Genomic DNA, 10,959 nt, shown 5'->3' with positions numbered 1-10,959 from the left:
AATAAGATATTTTTTTCCAACATAAATGAAACCAAAATCCCCACTTTAAAATGGGTGGAGCCACTAAATTCTAATTCGTCCTTCTTGGCACTATAGGAGGCTCTTTAGCCCTACGTATTGTGCCATTCTGTGAGATCATGGCTTATCTGTGGCCTGAGCCCATTTACTTGTCTTTTCCCCATATCCTTCAATACCTTTGGCTGAAGCAAATTGATCAATCTCGGTTTTAAACTTTAAGCTGATCTATTGCGAATTGCTATTTGCGTGAAGCGACGTTTTTGAGTATCACTTCGGAAAAGTCTGCCTCTAATTGTTTTTGGCTATGACCCTTTGTCCTCAACAGCTCTTCAATTAGTGGAAAAAGCTGCACTCCTACTATCCTATTTATTAACATCTTAAAAGCTTTGAACAAGTCACCGCTTAATATTCTACAGTCGAGGGAATGCAGCCCACGTTTGTTTAACATCTCCTCATAGTTTGACCCTAGTTATTACCATTGTAATAACCCTACACTGCATTCCCTCCAAGACTAAAATCACAGAACACAGAATTGTTGTGGTGCAGAAGGAGGCCACTTGGCCCATCATGTCTGCACCAGCTCTCCAAATGAGCATGATGGTTTTGTACCATTCCCCTGCCTTTTGCCCATTCTTCCTGGGGTGTGGTACCCAGAAAAGCTCATAATATTCCAGGACTAACCAGGGTTTTGCATAGCTGAAACCTGACTTCCATGCCACTGTATGCGATTCCTCTAAAAATAAAGACCAGCATTTAATTGGCTGTTTTGATTATTTTCTGTAGCTTTTTCCAAACATTTTAATGTACCTGAACAACCACGTCTCTTTGTAGCTTCACAGCTTCTGGCTCTTTAGGGGTGGCACAATGGCACAGTGGATGGCACTGCTACCTCACAGTGCCAGGGATCTGGGTTCAATTTTGGCCTTGGGTGACTGTCTGTGTGAGTTTGCACATTCTCCCCGTGTCTGCGTGGGTTTCCTCCAGGTGCTTTGGTTTCCTCCCAAAGTCCAGGTGAGGTGGATTGGCCATGCTAAATTTCCCCTTAGTATCCAAAGGTTAGGTGGGATTACAGGGATGGGGCAGGAGAGTGGGTTTCAGTTGGGGTGCTCTTTCAGAGGGTTGGTGCAAACTCGATGGGCCAAACGGCCTCCTTCTCCATTGGATGGATTCTGTTCTATGGATTCTATGCCTTGAATCGCTGCGGTATATGTGATGTAAGTGCATCCACTGTGCTGTGAGGTCGGGAGTTCTAGGATTTTGACCCAGTGACAATGAAGCAAAAAGAAGTCAGGATGGTGCATGACTTGGGGGCGAGCTTTCAGGTGGTGGTATTATATGCCCGTAAAGCTCATTGGAAGATGCACACCACATTTAAAGGGCAGCATGGACTATGGATACTGTACCTTGACAAAATGGACCCTAGAGGGCCCAGGTGACTTATTGTGTGGTTTAATTACAGGCAGGGTCGTATTTCATATCTGGACCTGTCTCTGGACAGTCATCATGTTGATGATCAATCTTTCCATTTCAACTGAAGAAGTGAAATGTAATAATGGCTGTTAGATTTGGTAGCCCTGTAATGATGGGGTTTTAATTAAAAACACTAAGGAAGCTACATATGGCTGGAATGCTGATGGGATAGCATTCATTGTTTGTCAATTCCATTTGCTATCAACCTGTTGGGTGGACAATTGAATACATCAATACTGTTGCAAAATGACTGAAACTAGCTGGTGATAGCGAGTACCTTATTAATCCAAAGAAGCAGCCAATTGATTCAATCTGGGATGTGAGGACTAAAGGGAAGCTATATCTCACGCAGCACTAGGGAGGCGCCTGCCTCAAAGATCATCTCAGGCAAAGAAAGCTATTTTTTTTTCATTTTATCTGCCAAAGTATGGTCCGTCACCACATGGGCTCAACCAGCTTTGACTGGATAACTAGAAGCTTGCTGTAGTTTGCGGTGAATGAGTGTGAATCCACTGTCAGAAATCTCTGAACATCAATTTTCCTCAATGCATTAAGAGAGAATGCTTCAGGCCTATAATTTTTCAACTACCATCTGGACAACTGATTAGAAGTGACCTTTTCTTTTATGTGTGAAATAATTAAGTGCATGAGGAGTGACAGTTGCCAAAATACATTTTGGTCTGCTGTCATTGAGGATGGGGATGTCCAGGAGGTTGCTTAATTGTCCACCATCATTCAGGACTGAATAAGGCAGAACTTTAGATCTTTGATCTGATCCATTGGCTGAGGGATTGTTGAACACTATGTATAGCAAACTGTTTCTGTGGTAGACCTGTTTTGTGGCCTCACCTCATTATTAGGTATGCCTGATGCTTTTCTAAATTCTCCATTGCACCAGGGTTCTCACATAGTTTGATGGCAATGATTCAATGGTGTTAATATTGGGTTATAAAATTACAGATTGTCAAGCAGTACAATACTGCTGCTGATGGTACATAGGTGCATAGTAATTAGGAGCAGAAGTAAGCAACTTAGCCCTTCGAGCCTACTCTATCATTCAATCAGATTATGGTCTCAAATCAACCCTCTTACCTGTCCCCCATATCGCTCGAACCCATTTTGTAAAATCAGAACAATATCTATCTCCCTCTTGAAACTATTTAATGATTCGGATTCCACCGCACTATGGGACCGCAATTTCCCCAAATTCACCACCCTCTACGAGAAGTAGTTCTTCCTCATTACAGTTTTAAATCTACTGCCTCTCAACCAATATCTGTGACCTCTGATTCCAGATTGCCCCATAAGCGTTTACTTTATCAATCCCTTTTAGTATTTTATACTAAATCGATCTGACCTCTTCTCATCCTTCTAAACTCCGAGTATAAGCCCAAACTGTTTCATCTCTTGGTGGTCTGCAGCACTTCATGAATGCTCAGTATTGTGATGTTGGATCTGCTCTGAATTTATCCCGTTTAACACCATGTTATCAGATGAAGGATGCCTTCAATGTAAGGGCAGAACGTTGTCTGCATAAATCATACATAATTATTATACATTTTTAAAATGCTACAGCATCATGGCTCCCATTGAGACCCTAGTCACCACATTCCAGCTCTTGTTGAGGTATACAGAAGGAGAATTCAGAAGCTCCTTCAGGAGCCCCGGAGGAAATCCCCGGAGGAAGACACATGGGTAACGTGCAGGCTCCGCTTAGACAGTGACCCAAGCCGGAATCGAACCTGGGACCCTGGAGCTGTGAGGCAACAGTGCTAACCACGGTGCCACCATGCCACCCACGTTTCCAACATCTACAGTATTTTACTTCTGTTAAATCACCGTGATTTGAAATCCTGCTTTCAAGTGGCCAATTTGAAAGAAAAATAATCTTGGAATTGATCATTGCTCAAGAACGCTGTGACATGTTTCTGAGAAATTTTGAACAGTTTGCACTCATCATTACTGTATATATTTCAGCACTGTGCAACGCTCATTAAAAGTCAGACTGTCATCCAGTTCCAAAAAAACAATAGTATTTGTACATTGGGTCAAGTGGGTGCAATGAGTTCCAAGAACTTTTACAATAAACATACTTAGTTCTGTAACAAAAGAAAATAAGTGGCTGATCACATGCGAGATGCTTGTGAGATTTCTATGTTTAATATCAATGCAACGTATCATAGTTCTCTCCATAGTGACCAGTTGTAGAAATATTAAAGATACTTGAAACAGCTACAAGGCTAGTTTTCTTGCTGGACGAGAAAAGGATTCTTTGCAAATTACATCCATTACCCAGGAACATAGGAACAGGAGTAGGCCATTCGGTCCATCGAGCCTGTTCTGCCATTCAATAAGATGATGGCTGATCTGTGACCTTACTCCACATACCTGCCTTTGGCCCATATCCCTGAATATCTTTCATTAACAAAAATCTATCTTAGATTTAAAATTTGCTTTTAGTTTGAAATTCTGATGTTTTGTTTATCTTACACAGCACAACAACTGTTCATTCTGCTTGTCATGTTATATTCCAACTGGAGAGACTCATGGTTGGCAACAACTAGTTTGTGCAGAAGCCTTGATGTCAGGAAAGATGTCGTTCAGCACTTGTCCCACCTCTGCTTACAGGCTTTCACAACTGGAAACAATAATGGGAAACACCAATCGCACCAAGGAGCCAGAAGTCAAACTGCAACTAACTTTTTAACAGTTGATGATTCCTTTAAATAGCACTGGAGGGAGAATCCTTCCTGCTACTTCATGTGTGTTCTGTTGTGTGAGATTAAGAGAGGACATCGGCTGGATATTTGAACCTCAAAATAGCACCACTAGCATCAAATCAGCATCTCACACTATTGTGATCGGCCTGTTCTGAACACTTCTGACAGATATTTGTTGCTAATGCCTTCACCAAATAGAGTGTTCATTCTGATTGGTGACGGAAGTGACCTCTTTTTAAAGATTTTTTCATCCTATCCTTAAATTTACAAAGTCAATGCGCAGAGTGGACAGGGAAGACACTCAATCCATCACATTGCTTGCTCCAAAAAATAATTCAAATTCAAATTGAAGTCGATATGGTCTCGACAAAAGAGGCATACAAGATCCAAGTTGACATTGTGCTTCATCTTGGGCTCAATCTGAAGCTTCATCTTCGGCAAAAGGCCAAGAATCAATGACAGAAGTGATCTCTAACCAGCATCCATAGTACCCAAATAATCATAGAATCATAGAATCCCTACAGTGCAGAAAGAGGCCATTTGATCCAGCGAGTCTGTCCCAACCCTCTGAAAGAGCACCCTACCTAGGCCCACTCGCCCACCCTATTTCAATAACCCCACCTAACCTTTGGACACTAAGGGGAAATTTAACATGGCCAATCCACCTAACCTGCAAACCGTTGGACTGTGGGAGAAAACCGGAGCTTCAGGAGGAAACCCATGCAGGCACAGGGAGAATGTGCAAATTCCAAGCACAAGTACTTCGAGCTCTATTTTGCAACTTAAGTCTCGAGGAAGTTTTCATACAGTGACCACTGTTTAAATATGCCTAGTCGTTCTACTTTAACCTCCAGCAATTTCTAATTAGATTTGAACAAAACAACTTTCAAAAACAGTCCTGATGCACAAAACTGTTCTTTCAACAATGATCAACTGCACCAGTACCAAATGAGTCATTGAGCAGAGAATAAAAACACTGTCCTTGGATATGCCTCTGACAAATGCCATCTGAATGATGAGTCCCAGTAGTCGTTTCTGCATGTAATTTTCCATGGCAGTTTACTGCCTAATCCACGTTCAACCTTTGAAGAAAGAAGTGCACCCTTGAAAGGTGGCCCTGATTTTGCTCTCCGTGGCAAAGCAACAGCTCAAACTACTGACCTCGAATAACGCCGTCCATGAAGATCATGTGACCTCCGTGACATGATTTTCCCCTTTCCCAACAACAGTTTATTCCTGACACCAAGTCAAGGGGATCTCTTAATGTGCCGCGGCAATTATGTCATCAAGCGGGTAGGCACCTGATGACGTTGAAGAATTCACACATATTCAGCAAATTTGGAAGCATTTCATATCGTTCACTTAAAATCTAAATTTTCAGATAGTGAAATAAATGATGAGGCTTAGATTAAGATAGAATCTAACATAAAAATAAGCTGTTTTTTAACGAAACTTAAAAGAAAAATTGAGTTTTTTTTATCGTTGGGGAGAAATATGCCATTCCAGTAATATAAAATAAGCACCTCAGAATAATTGAGGGTATTTAGTAGTAATTATGAAATTAGTATTCTCCCAGACAGGAGTCAGGAAGAAAAGCATAGGCCGGGATTCCCTGAAAGCCCGGCCAAGTGTCGCTGGTGTCAACGGGCCTCCTGGGCCAGCAATTCTCCAGTGTTCAGGGGGATAGCACGGCGCTGGAGTGCTGTGCGTTGTGCACCGGCACTGAAAGGCAGCCCTGCACGTCCGGTGTGGGTCCGCGCATGCGCTCGTTGGCCGTGTTCGCACCGGCACATGCGCGTGGTTGCAGTCTCCGCACCGCCGCATGCGTGTAGTTGCCATCTCCGTGCCGGCGTGGAGCAACAAAAGTTGGGGACCTTGCAGCGGGCCGCACGGAAGGAGGTAGGCCCAGATCGCGGGCCTGGACCCCTTGGAGGTGCCCCCTTCCCGGAGTCAGATCCCCCACCCTCCCACCAGGACGTTCAATGCGGCCGCGGGTCCCAGCTCCCACCGGGTGGCACCAGCCTGGAACCACGCCGGCAGAACTCGGCGGGGGTTTGGCCCGTCACCCGTGGAGAATTGCTGTGGGGGCCTATTTCAGCGGCCCCCGACCGGCGCCACGGCAAACGCAGTGGCGCGATTGCCGCCGATTCTTCGGTCAGCAGAGAATCGCGTCCGGGCGTCAGAGCGGCATGGCGGGAAATTCCCATGCCCCCGCCGATTCTCCAACCCGGCGCGGGCTCTGAGAAGTCCGCCCAAATCAATCTGTTTTTCAAGCTGGACAATTGTTGGGCTGATAAAATGGCTTCAGGTGATCAAGTGCTGGCTTCTGGAAGTTTCTGAACCGTTTTAAAGGGAAGAAAGGCCAAAAGCTCTTATATTCATGTAACACCCCTTGTAACATATAAACATCCAACACAATGGATTAGCAGATGAGGTGTCTGCCCAAGGCAGCATTGGACAAAGGCACCCACTTTTGGGAACTCCTGAGCGCCAATGTGGTGTAATGGCCCCACTGTTAGCTGCTCCAAAACTCGATGGGTTTCAACAAGAGGCTTCAATAGTCGAAAAATCAGGAACCATCCTGTCACATGAACAAGACTTGAGCTTTCTGAACTCCTTTAATCATGCAACTTTGGATCTTATCTTCAAGTCACAGGTTGAGCTCAGAAGAAAAGCAGAACTCCAGGCAAGCTGTCTGTCTCTGCCTATCATTTTCTCTTTGAGCAGGTTGAGGTAGAGTTAACTCTGTCCAGGTAAATTGCTTGGTCTCAACTACACTGTGAACTACTGGAGCATTGGAACTTCTGTATCTGTTCCTTCAAGACAAATTCAGTCATGATGAAATGAAATGAAAATCGCTTATTGTCACGAGTAGGCTTCCAATGAAGTTACTGTGAAAAGCCCCTAGTCACCACATTCCGGCGCCTGTTCGCAGTCCTCGCTTCAGGAAAGACATCACCCTGCAACAGTAAGCCAGTCCCTCTGAAGGAATTCACCATTGGACATTTGATTCTGTCTCCCATAAGAACTCTTACTTTTGCCATGTTCATGCTCGGTAACCCTTTCTTTCCCTCATCCCTTTATTAGTGCATGAATTCAAAAGGGGTGGGTATTGCAAAACCCCTTGCCGATGTTTTGTGTGTGGGTGTGTGTATGTAAAATAAACCATGGGCGCGATTCTCCCAAAACGGGAGAAATCGTAAGGCTGGCGTCAAACCCGGGTGGGTTTGACGCCAGCGCGCCCCTTCCCGACCGGGAACCGATTCTGGTCCCCGGTCGGGGCTAGCAGCCCGACCCCGTAAGCTCCGGCATCACGGGCTTAACGAATTTCGTTAAGCCCGCTTGCCGGAGTTAGCGCCGGCTGACGCGTCATATGACGTCAGCCGCGCATGCGCGGATTGGAAGACTCCAACCCGCGCATGCGCGGATGACGTCATCGCGTATTTGCGCGAAACCTGCGCATGCGCGGGCCGGGATGCCCCTCAGCCGCCCCGCGAATGGATACTGCGGGGCGGCGGAAGGAGAAATAGTGCGCGGGCATCGGGCCCGCTGCCCGCGATCGGTGCCCACCGATCGCGGGCCCATGGCACCCTTGGCATGGCCGTGGTACTGCCGTGCCAATCGGTGCCATGGTTATAAAAAGCGAGTTGTTCCCGCCGTTTTTACGAACGGCCAGACCAGGTGTGTTTGCCGTTTGTAAAAACAGCGTAAAGGGCTGGGACTTCGGCCCATCTATCAGCTGTGAATCGCTGCCAGCCGTAAAAAAACGGCGGCAGCGATTCGTGTCGGGAAATGGGCGGGGGGGGGGAGAATAGCGGGAGGGCGGGAAAAATGTCGGGAAGGCCCTCCCGCTATTCTCCGACCCGTCGTGGGGGGCGGAGAATCGCGCCCCAAGCCTCTTATTTTATCTTATCTTGGGTTTGCTGTGGGATTATTAGTAAAGGTTCGGAACACTCCGAACCGAAGTGTTGGTGAAAATTTGCCACCATTTATTAAGGGGAAGTTAGAAAACAAAATCATCATTCTGTTCACGGACAGGTAGCGAGAGGAGAAATCAGGGCTGTTTAAATTAATCCCACTTCTGTCCATAACGCTTTTAGAAACTAAGTGCACCTTATTCAGCGATGCTTTCCAGGGTGTCAACAGTGACTTTAACAGCGGATCAGTGAAAGTTCTCATCAATTGATACAATTTCCATTGACTGAAGCTGAGGGTTCCCGAACAGTGCTCCCTCTTGAGAAGCACAAAATCACTGACAGCAATCTCTGGATTTCCGGCTTTAACCGGACATGTGCGGACCCCCAAAGTTACTGTCAATTTCTGTGGAGTAATGACATTGAACCCTAAGGGTTTTGCAAAATTCAAGCCATTATATCACATTGCTCCAACCAGTTCTTTACTATTATGTCTTACTGGATCAATGAATAATTGACAATCGAGAGTAAAAATAATTACCTTGGGGAGACCATCTTCAGTGGGGCAAGAACAGTGCTGGGCCAGTTCGAATGGAATGACAGGTTGATGGGAAAATCTGTAGCTGAGAAATGGCTTACTTCAAAACTAAAATAGTCCAGAAACCGTCAAGGTATATTTAAAAAGGAAAGGTACAGCAAACAAATTGAGAGCTCCCTGGATGAAACAGCAGGGGCTGGATTCTCCGAACCTGCGCCAGGTTGGAAAATTGCCGTGGGGCGGCGTGAATCCTGCCCCCGCCAGCTGCCGAATTCTCTGGTGCCGGGGTTCTGGTGGGGGCGGGAATCGCGCGTGCCAGCCCCCCGGCAATTCTCCGGCCTGCGATGGGCCGCGTGGCCGCCCATTTTTGGCAGGTCCCGCCGTCGTAAATCACATCAGGTCCTTACCGGTGGGACCTGGCTCCACGAGCGGCCTGCAGAGTCCTTCAGGGCGGCGTGGGGGGATCTGGCCTTGGGGGTGCCCCCAGAGTGGCCTGGCCCGTGCTCGGGGCCCACCGATCTGCGGGGGGAACCTGTGCCGTGGGGGCACTCTTTCCCTCCGCACCGGCTGCTGTCAACCTCTGCCGTGGCCCCTGCGTATGCGCTGGGATGACGCTAGCACCCACTGGCGCTCCCACGCATGCGCCTCCTCGCGCCGGCCGGCGGAGGCCCTTCGGCGCACGTTGGCATGGCACCAAGCCCTTCCGCCCCGTCTGGCCCGGCGCCAAACACTCCGGTGCTGGCCTCGCCCCTGAAGGTGCAGAGGATTCCGCAACTTCGGGGCAGCCCGACGCTGGAGTGGTTCACGCCACTCCTCGGCACCAGTTTGGCCCGCCCCACCGGATCGCGGCGAATCCCGCCCCAGACAGAAATTAAAATAAGGAAAGGAATGAAAATTATGGCAGGTGTCAGGTAGAAAATACAATTGAGAACCAAGAGGAATACAGAAGGTTCAGAGGGGAGTTGAAAAAGCACATTTGAGAAGTGAACAGGGTTTCTGAGAAAAGACTGGCAGTCATTTCAAAGGGAAATCCCAAGGTTTTCTGCAGGCATCTCAATAGGGAAAGAGCTGTTGGAGGACCCAAAAGGGAATTTACACATTTGGATTTGAATTTATTGTCACCAAGGTACAGTGAAAATTATTGTTCTGCATACTGTCCAGATAGATCGTTCCATACATGAAAAACTGAGGGCATACGACAAATACACAATGTAAATACATAGACATCAGGTGAAGCATATGGAGTGTAGTGCTACTCAGTAGAGAAGATGCGTGAAGAGACCAGTTCAATCCATAAGAGAGTCATTCAGGAGTCTGGTAACAATGGAGAAAAAGCTGTTTTTGAATCTGTTAGTGCGTGTTCTCAGGCTTTTGTATCTTCTGCCCGATGGAAGAGGTTGGAAGAGAGATTAACCCGGTTGGGAGCGGTCTTTGATTATGCTGCCTGCTTTCCCAAGGCAGTGGGAGGTGTAGACAGAGTCAATGGATGGGAAGTGGGTTCGCGTGAAGGACTGAGCTGGAGACTGGGAGCATGGATGAGGTATTAAATTAAGATTTTATATCCATCTTTACCAAGGAGGTAGATGCTGCCCAGAACGTGGTGATAGATGAAGAAACTGATAAGAAGGAATTGTTGATTATGCTGTTGGTGCTGAAAGTTGATAAGACACTAAAGGGAGACTTCCGGTTACGACGGGCGGAAGGCAGCCGCACATTGGAGGGCTCCCATTCGGGAACGGCATTTTCGGGGATTAACGCCCGGTCCCAGGGGCTACAGAGGCGGCAAAAGCAGGGAGAAGGCACAGTGAAGGGAAATATCGAAAACAAGTCAAAAAAGCCCATGAAAAAAGCAGCTGAAAGTCCATTGGGGAGTGGAAATGTCACCACGGGAACGGCAAGGAAAATGGAGGCTGGGGCACCAGGGGAGGCCGCATTGCCCACGGCTGAAGAAATGACTACGGTGATGGCCTCAGAATTCGAAAGGCAATTCACAAAACACATGGAGGCGATGAGGAAAGAGGTGGGGGCGGTATTGAAAGTGCTGGTGGGGGAGGCGATTGCCCCTGTGAGGGCGGCGGTATTGAGCGCAGTGGCAGAGGTGCGGAAGCAAGGCGAGGCGCTGAAGGAAGTGGAAGAGGCATTATTGCAGCACAGTAGTCAAATTACCTCGATGGGGAAGGAGATGCAGAAGGTAATAGAGATCAACAAGGATCTGCGAGCCAAAATGGACGACTTGGAAAACAGATCCAGGCGACAGAATCTGAAGATTGTGCGTCTTCCCGAAGAAGTGGAAGGCCTG

Source organism: Scyliorhinus canicula, chromosome 21, assembly GCF_902713615.1.
Source record: "Scyliorhinus canicula chromosome 21, sScyCan1.1, whole genome shotgun sequence".
In the NCBI taxonomy this organism is placed as follows: Eukaryota; Metazoa; Chordata; class Chondrichthyes; order Carcharhiniformes; family Scyliorhinidae; genus Scyliorhinus; species Scyliorhinus canicula.
Note: the sequence above shows the minus strand (reverse complement) of the source record.